The following is a 12,328-nucleotide window of genomic DNA, read 5'->3' on the forward strand; positions in this document are numbered from 1 at the left end:
TCAGGCCATGGGATTTTCCAGGCTAGAAAACTGGAGTAGTTTCCATTTCCTTCTGCAGGGGATCTTGCTGACCCATGAATCAAACCCATGTCTATCGCATCTTCTGCATTGCAGGCAGATTCTTTACTGCTGAGCCACCAGGGAAGCTAGGGTAGTCTAGCCACCCCAAAATAATAGAGTCCTATTACTATGATGTGATTCTTCTGGGCCCTCTACTGAATGTTGTAGATGATGTAAAGGATTCATCAGACTGACTGACCAGATTTCAAATCTTTTCCTCCCTGTGTGAGCTTTGGGAATTACTCAGTTTATAACTCTGGTCATTCTGTACGCAGGCTTGTGGAATTTCACACTTTATACAGCATAGTACTCAGCAGAGATTCAAAGGAAGCCCTACACAGGTAAGTTCTTTTTCTGTTACTCCCTCCTTTTTGGAACTCTGTCCCAAAAGCTCGGCCACCTCCGTCTCCCCCAAACTTTGTTTCTCTCTCTTCAACTCAGCAAGTCTCTGGATTCCCTCCTGCCAAGTCACTGATCCATAAATTGCCTGTGGGCAGAAGGTTGGGGGATTCACAGAATTCACAGGGCTCATCTTATCTCTTTTCCTTCTCTCAAGAATCAATTGCTGCCTGTTGTCCAATGCATGAAAACAACTGTTTCATCTATTTTACCCTGTTTTCTAGTTGTTTATGGTCTGAAGTTAAATCCAAACCTCCTTACTCTTCACAGGAAAAGTGAAATTTTTCTCCTTAGGCTTCACAGGAAGGTGGAATTTTTCTAGATGGTTCTTAATATGCAAGCATGTTTGGAAATTCCTAATATTAACAACTTTACATAGCTTTTGTTTGTTTGCTTGTTTGTTTTTTGGCCACATCACATGGCATGTGAGCCTGTAGGATCTTAACTTCCCAACCAGGGAACAAAACCATGTCCCCCCACAGGGGAAGCATGGAGTCTTAATCAATGGACCACCAGGGAAATCCTAATAATTCTCATCTATATTTTATCAGCTTATGATGTTATCAATGGAATTGCCTTCCTAGATTCAACTTAAACATATGCATTTCTGATAACAATACTACTAGTATAATATAGGATTATATTATCTTGAATTCTTAACCACTATATTACAGAGTGGCCTACACTAATATTATATATTATATTATAGAGGATTAAAATAGTGTATAGTATTATATACTATATTATAGAGTATATTATCTTGTATTCTTAACCATTACATTATAGTGCATTCCAGAGAGCATTTCATGTAACTGCTATCCATTTACATTTAAATCTGGAAAACATTTACATCAGTTATATTAGGGGATATTACACATTTTGAGTAAGGTCACATAAGCAAAGAGATATTAGCAAAAATAATATACCTCCAAGTTCTTGGCAATTTGCAATGGCCATATTGATAATCAGATTATTTGAATATCCCCCCCCCAAATTGTGCCACTAAAATTTTACATTTTAAATATCATTCTGCAATCCTCTGAAATTGTCATCTTTACCCAACCCCTAAGTTTCATCTCATCATCAACTACTACCTGGAAATTAAGATCAGAGTGATCCAGGGCGAGGGAGGGTCAGGACAGAAAGATCCACTAATTTACTGGGCATATCACTTGGAAATTTTTAAAAATAAACAGCATTTTTCATTTTCATCGGAATACTGGGATCAAAACAGTTACACCAAAACACTTCCTAAATCAAAATAACCACATCCAAATGGCTGTGTTAATCAGTTCTGTTAAACTGTTTTCCTTCAGGTTATCTTTTTTCAAAAGAGAAAGTGACTTAAAAATAAATCCTATTTTAAAAGATCACAGTTTCTGAAATATTTTGTTTTGGCTCTTAGTCATCTATTTTTGTCTATCGAGTCAAAACAGATTGGAATTTTCTAAACAGACCTTGAAATGGTAAGTGAAACCATGAATTAGGAGACTAAAGAGTAAATTGAATGTGAAAGGACATCTATCTTCTTTGCTCGGTCATTGAGGAAGGATATCTTCCACGTTTATCCTTAAGCCCATAGGGCCATCACTCTTTGCTGTTAGGTCAGGGAATGGCTACAATGTGATTTTCAGTAATATTAATAGCACAGTAGTACTTCTTGAGATAAATGAAAGCAATCCATGTCTATTAATACATATTCCTAACACAGTAAATGACTGTAGGAATGTGCTTGGATGCCCATGGCTGCTGGCAAGCCTCAGGTTCACCCTGGCTATCGCCCAGAAACAGGAGGGCTTTTGTCACATGACTGTCTCCTTAGGACAGCTCCAGGGTGGCAGCCAGCTTCCCCAGAGCAAGCAAATCAGAAAGTGAGAATGAGAGGGCAGCCCAAGAGAGAAACCACAGTCTTTCTCTTACCTAATATCAGAAGTGACACCCGTCACTTCTTCCAGACTCTATTCACTAATATTCCGTCACTAAACCCCACCCACGCTCTTGTTAAGGGAATGATATCAGGGAATGCATAGGGAGCTGGAGGCAACATCTACTTAATTGATCTTGCATACAAATTGCAACTATCATCTTCCAGATCACCAAGTTGTTATTAAATTTGCTTGACACTGATCGGTCCAAGGCACCTCACTACAGTTGAGCTTGTCAACCACTTACTCCTTTTTATGATTTTCTTCTCTGACTTTTGTCAGCACTTTAGTCTGCAAGTTTTTGTCTTATTTTTTGACCTCTGTTTTTATTCTTTCACAGGGATACTTGCTCTCCCAAGAGTTTTCACCTTATTCTCACCACAGATATTATTTATCCGTGTGTTTGTATATCACTGAAATGAACATTACTAAAATCTACCATGTATTAAGTGTCCTGACATCAACCACTCTTTAATTGGAAGAACCATTTAAAGATTAAACTCCTTTGGGTCAGTGACCCAAGCTTATTACTTTTACATATTTGGCTCTGAGGGCAGACATACTGGAGATGTCTTTGTATTAAATCTGAAATCACCTGCATAAGCAGGTGGGAGTAGGAACAGACCACTCTGCTTTACTGCTTTCCATTTTACTTTTGGAACATATGATGTGGTTTAAAAGCTTGGGTTTGTTCTGCATTTGCTCATCTGAAAGTGATTTCAGTTGAGTAATTTAATGATTGGAACATTGCAGAGCTTTTTCCAGGGCACCAAAACTTTTAATATGGTTTATGAATTTCTGCATCACTTTCAAGCTGACTGTTCTCAGCTGCTGGGGAGTCTACCAAGTCTCTCTGTAACTCCATAGTTCCGACCTCAATAAAGGGATTTTCATACCTTTTATTTCCTTAAAATGTTTGCCAAATGATCTTAGACTCTGATCGTGATGAAATACCAGAGACAGGAACAGCCCAAGGTGGGCAAAGATTACTGTAAACATTTACTTAATAACCTTTTGGTGGAAGAGTCCTTAAACCTGGAGTCAGGGAACATCCAAAATTCCTTCCGAAGACTTGACAGGAGTGGAGTGAAATGACTGATAGAAAGGAAACTTCATGAGCAAAGGCATAGGGTTGTCATCACTGCTTCTGCCTATTTCTTAGGAATAAAAAAAAAGTAATAGTCATTTGTGGATTAAGTGAATATGCATGAACCTAAGGAAGATAATCCTTAGCTAAATTCAGAGTGTCCTAATTCAGGGGGCAAATGTCATGTCAATCATTGGGCTGACTCTTTGAATAAGGCTGTCGTTTACAGAGCAGTTTTCATCATACACTCTTGTTGAGGGTTCACTCATCCTCAACAAATGCTTTCCTACTTACTTTTCTTTCCTTTCCCTTACTCTGACCATCTTTCCATGCTTCCTTTATATTTTAAACATGATTTTATAAAGAAACTATGAGCATTACTAATGCTAAGCTGTTTTAAAGAGCTGGGCATATGTCAAGAAGAAAACTATTTCGGCACAGTTCCAGAAAACACATGCCCAAATGACTTCATTCCTAGCTCCATTGCATGGTATTGTCCTTGGCAGAAATGTGGCAATTAAATCCCTACAAATTCTGAAATAGCTAGATTCCTGGGTTGAGGTTTGTGGCAAAGAGTTTTGCTTAGAGTTTTAAATTGTTATTTCACTATAGCAGAAAGTTATTTTTAACTTTCAGTTCATTTTTCTGTATTCTTGTTCAATAATGTCTAATCGTGGGTAAAGCAAGGCTTCCCAAATTAAGTCACAGACCAGGTAAAGCTAAAATGAGATCTCTGCCCTTTAATAGACTTTGACAAGGAGGACACGGATTTTGGATTACACAGTTAATAGGCAAACAACCTTGGGCTCAGGTGAATTGAGGCAACTTTGCTAAAAAAGAGAACTGAACTTCTGAAGGCCTTAGAATGCTTCAGTTTAATTCAACACTTACCAAGAAACTGTTTAAGATTCTTTGCTGGCAGCAGAGTTACAATGATAATAAGACCTGGTCTCCTGCCCTCAAGTTGTGCAGAGTGTGTGCTGGATAGGGATGGGGTGAGGGGAAGTGAACACATGAATAAATAATTAAAGTAAGACTTGATGTCTACAGACATCCTTCTAGACATGTAAGATGAATAAGGCCGAACATGTGTAAAATGGTAACAAGTCTTAACCTTCAAAATGTACAGTGTGGAAATTCACGAAATTCAAAGTTGTGCAAGTACAACTCTTAAGCAAGTGAATCAAATAATGTGCTCTATTAGACCTCGATGCAGGGTGGGGGAGAATAGCTGACTGAAGACACTATAATTGATGAATTATATCTCTGTGTCTACATTCCTTGAAGGGATTCTAAAATATGACCATCTGAGGTCCTTTCTGGACTTTGTGTTAGTTGCTCAGTTGTGTCCAACTCTTGCAATTCCATGGATTGTAGCCCACCAGGCTCCTCTGTCCATGGAATTTTCCAGGCAAGAATACTGGAGTGGGTAGCCATTTCCTTCTCCAGGATATCTTCCCCACCCAAGGACTGAATGAACCCAGGTCTCCTTCTTTGCAGGCTGATTCTTTACCCTCTGAGCCATGGACTCTGGGGATCACTTTTCATGAGGTGAGGCAGCATCCATGCTGGTTTCCCCCCAAACATCCTCATTCCTGGGCTGAGCCATAGGCAAGTTCAATCTCAGGGTTGTGTTTGGTCCCCCAAGGGAGTCCACCAGAGCACTCTGGGGAAGGAAGTTTGGACAACTGGCCACTGTGGCCTTTGCTCATGTTCCAGTAAGTAGGAGGAGAGCGCACAGGGTAAGTAAAGCTAGATGGACTGCAGGTACTGAAACTGAAGGTGCTTCAAACCTGTAGGGAAGAGAAAACTATTTTTGTGTTCTCCCACAGACTGGATTTTCTCTCCTAGCTGGTTCTTCTCCAGGGTTATCCCTATGTTCTTGGATTCTGCTCACCCTGTTCAATGCTTGTACCTCCTTGACATTTTCTGCCCACATTTTCTCTCCATTCATTGAAAGTTCAGCAGCTAACTCTTCTCTGCCATCGATGTACATCTTGGCTCCACAACTAGATTCTAAGTTAAGCTATTCACTTATTCAAATACAGAGCCTCTCCTACATGCCAGCACCATGCTCAGTGATGGGACACAACAGCGAACAAGGTTTCTGCCCCTAAAGATGCAAGCTAATAAAGGATATAATATACACTATGAAAGTGCTAGGAAGAAAATTAACAGGTGTAAAAATAACAGACAGGACAGCTTGGAGGAGAACAACTTAACACTGAGACCTAAAGCAAGAGAAAAGGGCAGACACCAAAAAAACGGGGTTAGAAGTAGGAGAAACTTCCAGGCAGAGGCACATATAAAGGAACAGAACGGGAAGGAATCTGCCCCCTCAAGGAAGTGCCAGGTGGCCGGTGTGACTAAACCATGGTGAGTAAGAGCGAGGAGGCAGGAGATGAGGTCAGAGGTCAGAGTAGGGGTTGGATAAGAGAGGCCTGCAAAGGAATTCAACGTTATATTTCATTCATGCAACATCTGACGCTCAGTCCATGACTTCATTCAAAAGTCCTCTGGATGCCCAGCACAGATCTTTGCCTGAGATGAGCTGTCAGCAAAGACTTGCTCATTGAAATGACTGGGTGCCCCCAATCTTGCACCAACGCTTGCAGAACCTCCTGCCCATCACTCATCCTCTGCCCAACTTCAGAGAGAGGTCTTTGGTATGCCAAAGATTTCTCTTCAACCCTTCGATTGGACAATGCTTAGCCCTCACATGTGCTTTTCCCAGGAAATGGAGAGCTCAGTGGATGAGAGTGATCTTGGTGAGCAGGTCTCATCACCAATTCTCTTCTTTTTTTTTTTTTCTTTCCATTTTATTGAGAAATATAGCAATGGACAAATAACATAGCAAGAGACTTAAAAGTATACAAAGTGATGAGTTGATATACATACGTGTTATGAAAGAATTCCTTCCACTGAACTAATTAAATCAACACAGCCATCACCTCACATATTTACCTTTTGTGTGTGAGAGAGAACGCTGAAATTCTACTCTCTTAGCAAATTTCTGGTGTATAGTACATTGTTATAAGATTAACCTACTTCCTAGAGGTGGCTCTGCAGTGTAGTTAAAACCTGAGAGTTGGGAGCTGGGCTGCCAGAGATCCTTATCCTGGTACATTACCTATTAGTTGTCCTGTAGGAGATGAATCTGTTCACCTCCTGAGCCTTGGGATTCTTCCTCGTAAGGGTGCTTTCTCAAAGGGTTTCTGTGAAGATTAGATGGGATTATGCATGGAAAGCTCTAAATACGGTGCCTGACAAGTGGTGAAGACTAAACGATTAGCTATTGTTAGCTACTGCTGATTATTAATAGCATTCGTATTAGCAACCATGGCCCTTAAAATACCCCAGATTTCCCAATTCTATCCTTCCCTTCTCTATTTGGAGAAACCCTAAGGCAGAGCTGGGCGCCACTTTTGCAATGGGTTCCCAGACCCTCAGACAGAAGTGAAGGTCGCCCCTTTCTGCCACCGAAGCAGTCCGTGTGTGCGCCACCTTGGTGTGACTTGATGCTCAGTTCACTGCACGGCGATCATTGAAGTTGTCTCCCTTGTGCAACTGTGCCTTAGAACAGAGACAGGGCCTCTTTGTAACGATGATCAATTCAAGACTTGCTTTCCTTCTCACACTTTAACCTCTCTGCAGTTGAGGATGCATCTTACTAATAATGGAATGGCAAAGTTGATTTGCAGAGCTCTTTTCTTTCTTCTCTGGTGGCTCAAATAGTAAAGCGTCTGCCTGCAGTTCGGGAGACCTGGGTTCGATCCTTGGGTTGGGAAGATCCCCTGGAGAAGGAAATGGCTACCCACTTCAGTATTCTTGCCTGAAAAATCCCATGGACGAGGAGCCTGGTGGGCTACAGTCCACGGGGTCGCAAAGAGTCAAGACACGACTGATCGACTTCACTTTCTTTCTTTCTTAGTGTCACTTGAAATAACAGTGCATCTTATAAGAGCTGGTTCCTTAGATTAGATGAAATATGGTAGTTTGGGACATGGACTTCAGAGTTAAGACTTCTAGGGTTGTTTATTTGATATGCGACCTTGAGCAAGTTACATACTTCACCTTTCTCTATTACAGTTTCTGATCTGTACAACAGACATAATAATTGCACCTCCCTCATACAGTTGTTGTAACGATCCAATGACAATATTTTGCAACGCGTGGAGAACAGTACAGGGCACATGATAAATGCTGTAGAATTACTAGCTAATGTGATTTGTGTTCCCAGTGCCTAGCTCAGTATCAGGCCTTGATGTGGTGGTTGTTATTTTAAGTCTCCAAGTAGTGCTGGACTCCTTGTGACCACATGGACTGTAGCCCCCACAATCCTCTGTCCATGGGATTTTTCCAGGCAAGAATATTGGAGTGTATTTTATTCTATTTCATTTCTCCAGAGGATCTTTCCTCAGAGATTGAACCTGAGTCTCCTATACTGGCAGGAGGATTCTTTACCTCTAGTCATATTGGAGACTCGACGAATATCTGACCTATGGATAAGCAAAAGGACAAGATGGTTACCTAACTATGACAGCCATGGGATGGGGGTGGGGGCAGGCTCAGATGTTCCCTCAAGAGGCCCCCTCACTGCAGGAACTGGAGGATCGCCACCTCCACCTTCAGGATCACATCCCCAGTCAGCAGCCCGGCGGAGCAGGGGTTCTGAGATCAGAGGCTTCTGCCCAACGTGGGCTTCTCCAACAGTCTTTGCTTCGAGCTCGGCCTAGGCCTGGCCCTGGGCTCTCAGAGCTGCACAGCGGGCCTGAGGCTCCTCCTAAAGGTCTTCCCGCCCTCCTGGCTCCTTTAACACCCAGCACCCGTAGGTCACAGCCCGGGCTCCCCTTACCCTCGCGGTTCCTTCCCTCCATCCCTCGCAGGCCTTGCCTCCCACAGAACTTCTCCTTGCCTGGTTCTTTCTCAGCCTCCACTTCCTGAAGGGCCTTCCTGGAGAGCACACGGGCCCAAGTCACCCTTCAGGTCACCGAAACTGAGCTGGGAGGATGCAGAGCAGCCGGGGAAGAACTCACACCCCGAGGAAGCCTTAACCCAGGACCGACTTCCGGCTCAGCCGGAACCGGAACCGGACTCCAAGAAGTGATCCAGCGCGGAGTCGTGTGACCTGCTTACTCCAGGGAAGGCCTCCCCTTCAGAGGCACCAGAAAGGCGCTCTGAGATCCCCCCACAGAGGCCCACACTCGGCAGGGAGCCCCCCGGGGCCTCTCCCCTCCTGCCCCTTAGGGGACCTTCCCCGGTTCTTTGTGTCTGCAGCCAGCCAAGGCTGTGGCAGACCCCTGGAAATTCCGCCTCTGGGATCTTCTCTCGGCCAAGAGCCAGAAAGTCTCAGTTTAACTTCGGTTACTAAAAATAGGTTCTGTTTCCTCCCAGTCCTGTGCTTAATTCAAGTAACTAAAATGCTGCGAGCACACAGGTGCTATTTTTATTCCCACCTCCCTCATGTCTGCCCTCCTCCCCTTCAAAAGTAGCTTTCCAACTCTGGGACTTACCCCTCAGCCCAGCTGTTGCAATGGAAAAAGTGAGAAACTCTTTCTCCCCTTCAGAGGAGCCCTTGTTTCCATAGCCCGGCTTCACTCCTCTTTCTGTCCAACCACGCACTCCCAAGATGAGGATCTTGTGTAAAAAGGTGGGGGGTGGGCTTTGATTTCTGTCCCCAAACACCAAGGGCTGTTGGAGACAAATAACTTGTGGAGGCCCCAGGTGTGACTTGTGCCCCTGCTGTGGACATTATTACCCCTGGGTTCCAGGACAGTCCCTGCTCCTTTAGAATTATCTACCCTGTCAGGATGCAGCCTTCCTTGTCCCAAGGGCCCAGAGGGCTGACACATGACTAGCACGTAGCACACAGTCCTTTTGACATGTCACATGGTGCCTGTACCATGCTCGAGGTACAAGTGGAAAACCGATAAAATGGGAAGTAAAAAACAGAGACATTACTTTGTCCACAAAGGTCCGTCTAGTCAAGGCTATGATTTTCCCAGTGGTCATGTATGGATGTGAGAGTTGGACTGTGAAGAAAGCTGAGCACTGAAGAATTGATGCTTTTGAACTGTGGTGTTGGAGAAGACTCTTGAGAGTCCCTTGGACTGCAAGGAGATCCAGCCAGTCCATCCTAAAGGAGATCAGTCCTGGGTGTTCATTGGTAGGACTGATTTTGAAGCTGAAACTTCAATACTTTGGCCACCTGATGCAAAGAGCTGACTCACTGGAAAAGACCCAGATGCTGGGAAAGATTGAGGGCAGGAGGAGAAGGGGACGACAGAGGACGAGATGGTTGGATGGCATCACCGACTCAATGGACATGGGTTTGGGTGGACTCTGGGAGTTGGTGCTGGACAGGGAGGCCTGGCGTGCTGTGGTTCATGGGGTCACAAAGAGTCGTACATGACTGAGCAACTGAACTGAATTGTGTTATGAAAAATATTCTTTGTCTTTAACACTGTCAGGAAGTAGTGTTAGTCATTCATTCGTATCTGACTCTTTGCAACCCCATGGACTGTAGCCCGCCAGGCTCATCTGTCCATGGGATTCTCCAGGCAAGAATACTGGAGTGGGTTGCCGTTTCCTTCTCCAGGGGATCTTCCTGACCCAGGGATCGAACCCATGTCTCCTGCGTTGCAGGCAGATTCTTTACTGTGTGAGCTACAGGGAAGACTGTCAGGAATGTTCCTTTAAATAACCAAGTCTCCAAGCACAAGAAGACCACTTTACAGAAATGTTTGTTTTCAGAGTAATTTTTGCTCTAGTCTACAAACTTTCTGCTCTTCCACAGGTAAAAGCCATGTGTTTCTTCTCAGCTTCATGGTTGGAGTTCATAGGCTCCAGTGTGCTGGCAGGCTGACCTGGGTCTGTACCCACAAGGCCTCTCTCAGTGGGAGGATCTTTGAGGGCTGAGGAATGGCTCTCTTGACAGCACCCCCCCCCCCCCACCTTCCCTGAGCTCTAGGTCATGATCCATGTTTCCAGCTGGGATAAGATTAAGGCCTGATTAAGGTTAAAGGTGCCAGAAAGTTAAGAGGCTTGGGAAGCTGATGTTCTGAAGAAAGATGCTGATTCAGACCCCACAGAGGATCATATTCCACAGCAGCCTGGTGCTAACCCCTCTGAAGATTGCCTGGAATAAGGGATCTCAGCCGTGGTTGCACATTAGACTCACACAGGGATTTTTTTTTTTTTTCAGAATATTAAAGCTTAAACACCCTGCCCAGAGATGCTGACTCATTCGGGGATGGGGCTCTGGAGTGAGTATTTTTTAAAAACTCCCCCAGGTGATTCTAACATGTGTCCACCGAGCACCCCTGTGGTAGAGAGCTGGCCATCCAACAGCTGTCCATAGTCTCGGGATTCAGCCAGAAGGATACAGGCTTCAGTGAGAAGAAATTTAGGAGCAACGATACTGTGTATGTGTTTGGAGAGCCCACATGCATTGTATGGATATCTTCATAGATGTGTAAAATGTACATCTAAGTGTAGAAGGACATTTGCAGCAAAATCAAAAGTGGCATTAGCTTTGAGACAGTCTCCTCATAAGATAACTCCTAGGTTTGAATGCTATTTTTTCTCTTTTACTATTTTAAAACCTGTTTTAAAACACTGATATGATGAACAAATAGTGTATGATACCTGATTCATGGAGACAGAAGGTTAGAACAGTTGTTGCCAGGGACTAGGGGTAGGAAGGGATGAGGAGTTCATGTTTAATTGTTTCATTTAGAAACTCTACACAGTCATGAAAAAGTTCTAGAGATGGGTGACGGTGATGGTTGTCCAATAATGTGAATGAACTTAATGCTACTGAACTGTACCTTTTAAAATAGTTTAAATGAATTTTAAAAATAAAATTGTAAGACATCGTTTCTTTTCAGGTAACTCTTAAGTTTCCAAGTTTAACAAGTTCGCATGATGCATATAACATCACACAGAACCTTGAAAACAAATTCCTTCCTTCTTGCCATGGATACTTCTTGCCCTGGATACCTCCCGAGGTAAACTTAGCTTCCTGCCTGTGAGTATCTGGACCATGGACCACTCCCAGCCCATCGCCGCTACCACCACCACCCGAGATCTCGTCCCTTCATTTACTGCGGTTCAGAAACCCCCAAGGCTTTCCTTAGAGCTTCTCCCAGGAGTACCCCCACCCCCACTCCTGAGACCCTCTCTCTTTCACAGCCACTTGTCAATCATCCAGAAACTCTTGCGGGCTTTGTCACTCACAGGCCTCACTCACCACTGCTTTCAGCTCCGAGGATGTCTGAACGGTGCATCAGTTTACATGTAGGGAAAAGCAGGGTGGTAAAGTGGGAGCTTAAGGTATCCTTGAAGATACCGTAACTAAACACAGAATGGATTAGTTTCAATTTTGTCTGATGGGTGCCCCTTAAATGACAATAGCATAAATGGCTTAAATGAATCAGGTATTTCATGTATTCATTCTTTAAAAACTTACAGAGGAGCCGCTATGAGCCAAGACTTGTCAGAGAGACACTGAAAGAATTCAGAGAAACCCCAAACTAGCTGGGGAGGTCAAACGCACTCCAGTTGTGGAACAGAAGGCCCACAAGTAAGGTACAAACATCCACTCTTCTAGTTGCCAGGGCAGAAGTCCACTGAGTTTTAAGTAAAAAAGGAACATACTGCCTCACAGGATAGGAAAGTCCAGGGCAAGGCCCCTCAGCATTTTCAAAGCCTCCTCTGAACTCTGTGGGCCTTGCTCTGAAACAAGCTTACCTCTTATGGTGACGAGAATGCTCTAAGCTTATTTTCTACTAGTTTAGCAAATTGTACTTAAAGAGAGCTGTTTTCTGAGAGTTTCGACAAAATTCTAGAAGTGAGT

The 12,328-nt window shown here is 43.7% G+C and overlaps 1 long non-coding RNA gene across 1 annotated transcript; it reads left to right on the forward strand.

The window, feature by feature from the left end:
* The first annotated feature begins 338 nt into the window (after positions 1-338).
* Positions 339-11,673, forward strand: LOC136144790 (uncharacterized). The gene is made up of 3 exons (XR_010658634.1): positions 339-401; positions 10,676-10,736; positions 11,361-11,673. It is a non-coding gene; the product is annotated as an uncharacterized lncRNA (long non-coding RNA).
* The last annotated feature ends 655 nt before the right edge of the window (positions 11,674-12,328 follow it).

Source organism: Muntiacus reevesi, chromosome 12, assembly GCF_963930625.1.
Source record: "Muntiacus reevesi chromosome 12, mMunRee1.1, whole genome shotgun sequence".
NCBI lineage: Eukaryota > Metazoa > Chordata > Mammalia > Artiodactyla > Cervidae > Muntiacus > Muntiacus reevesi.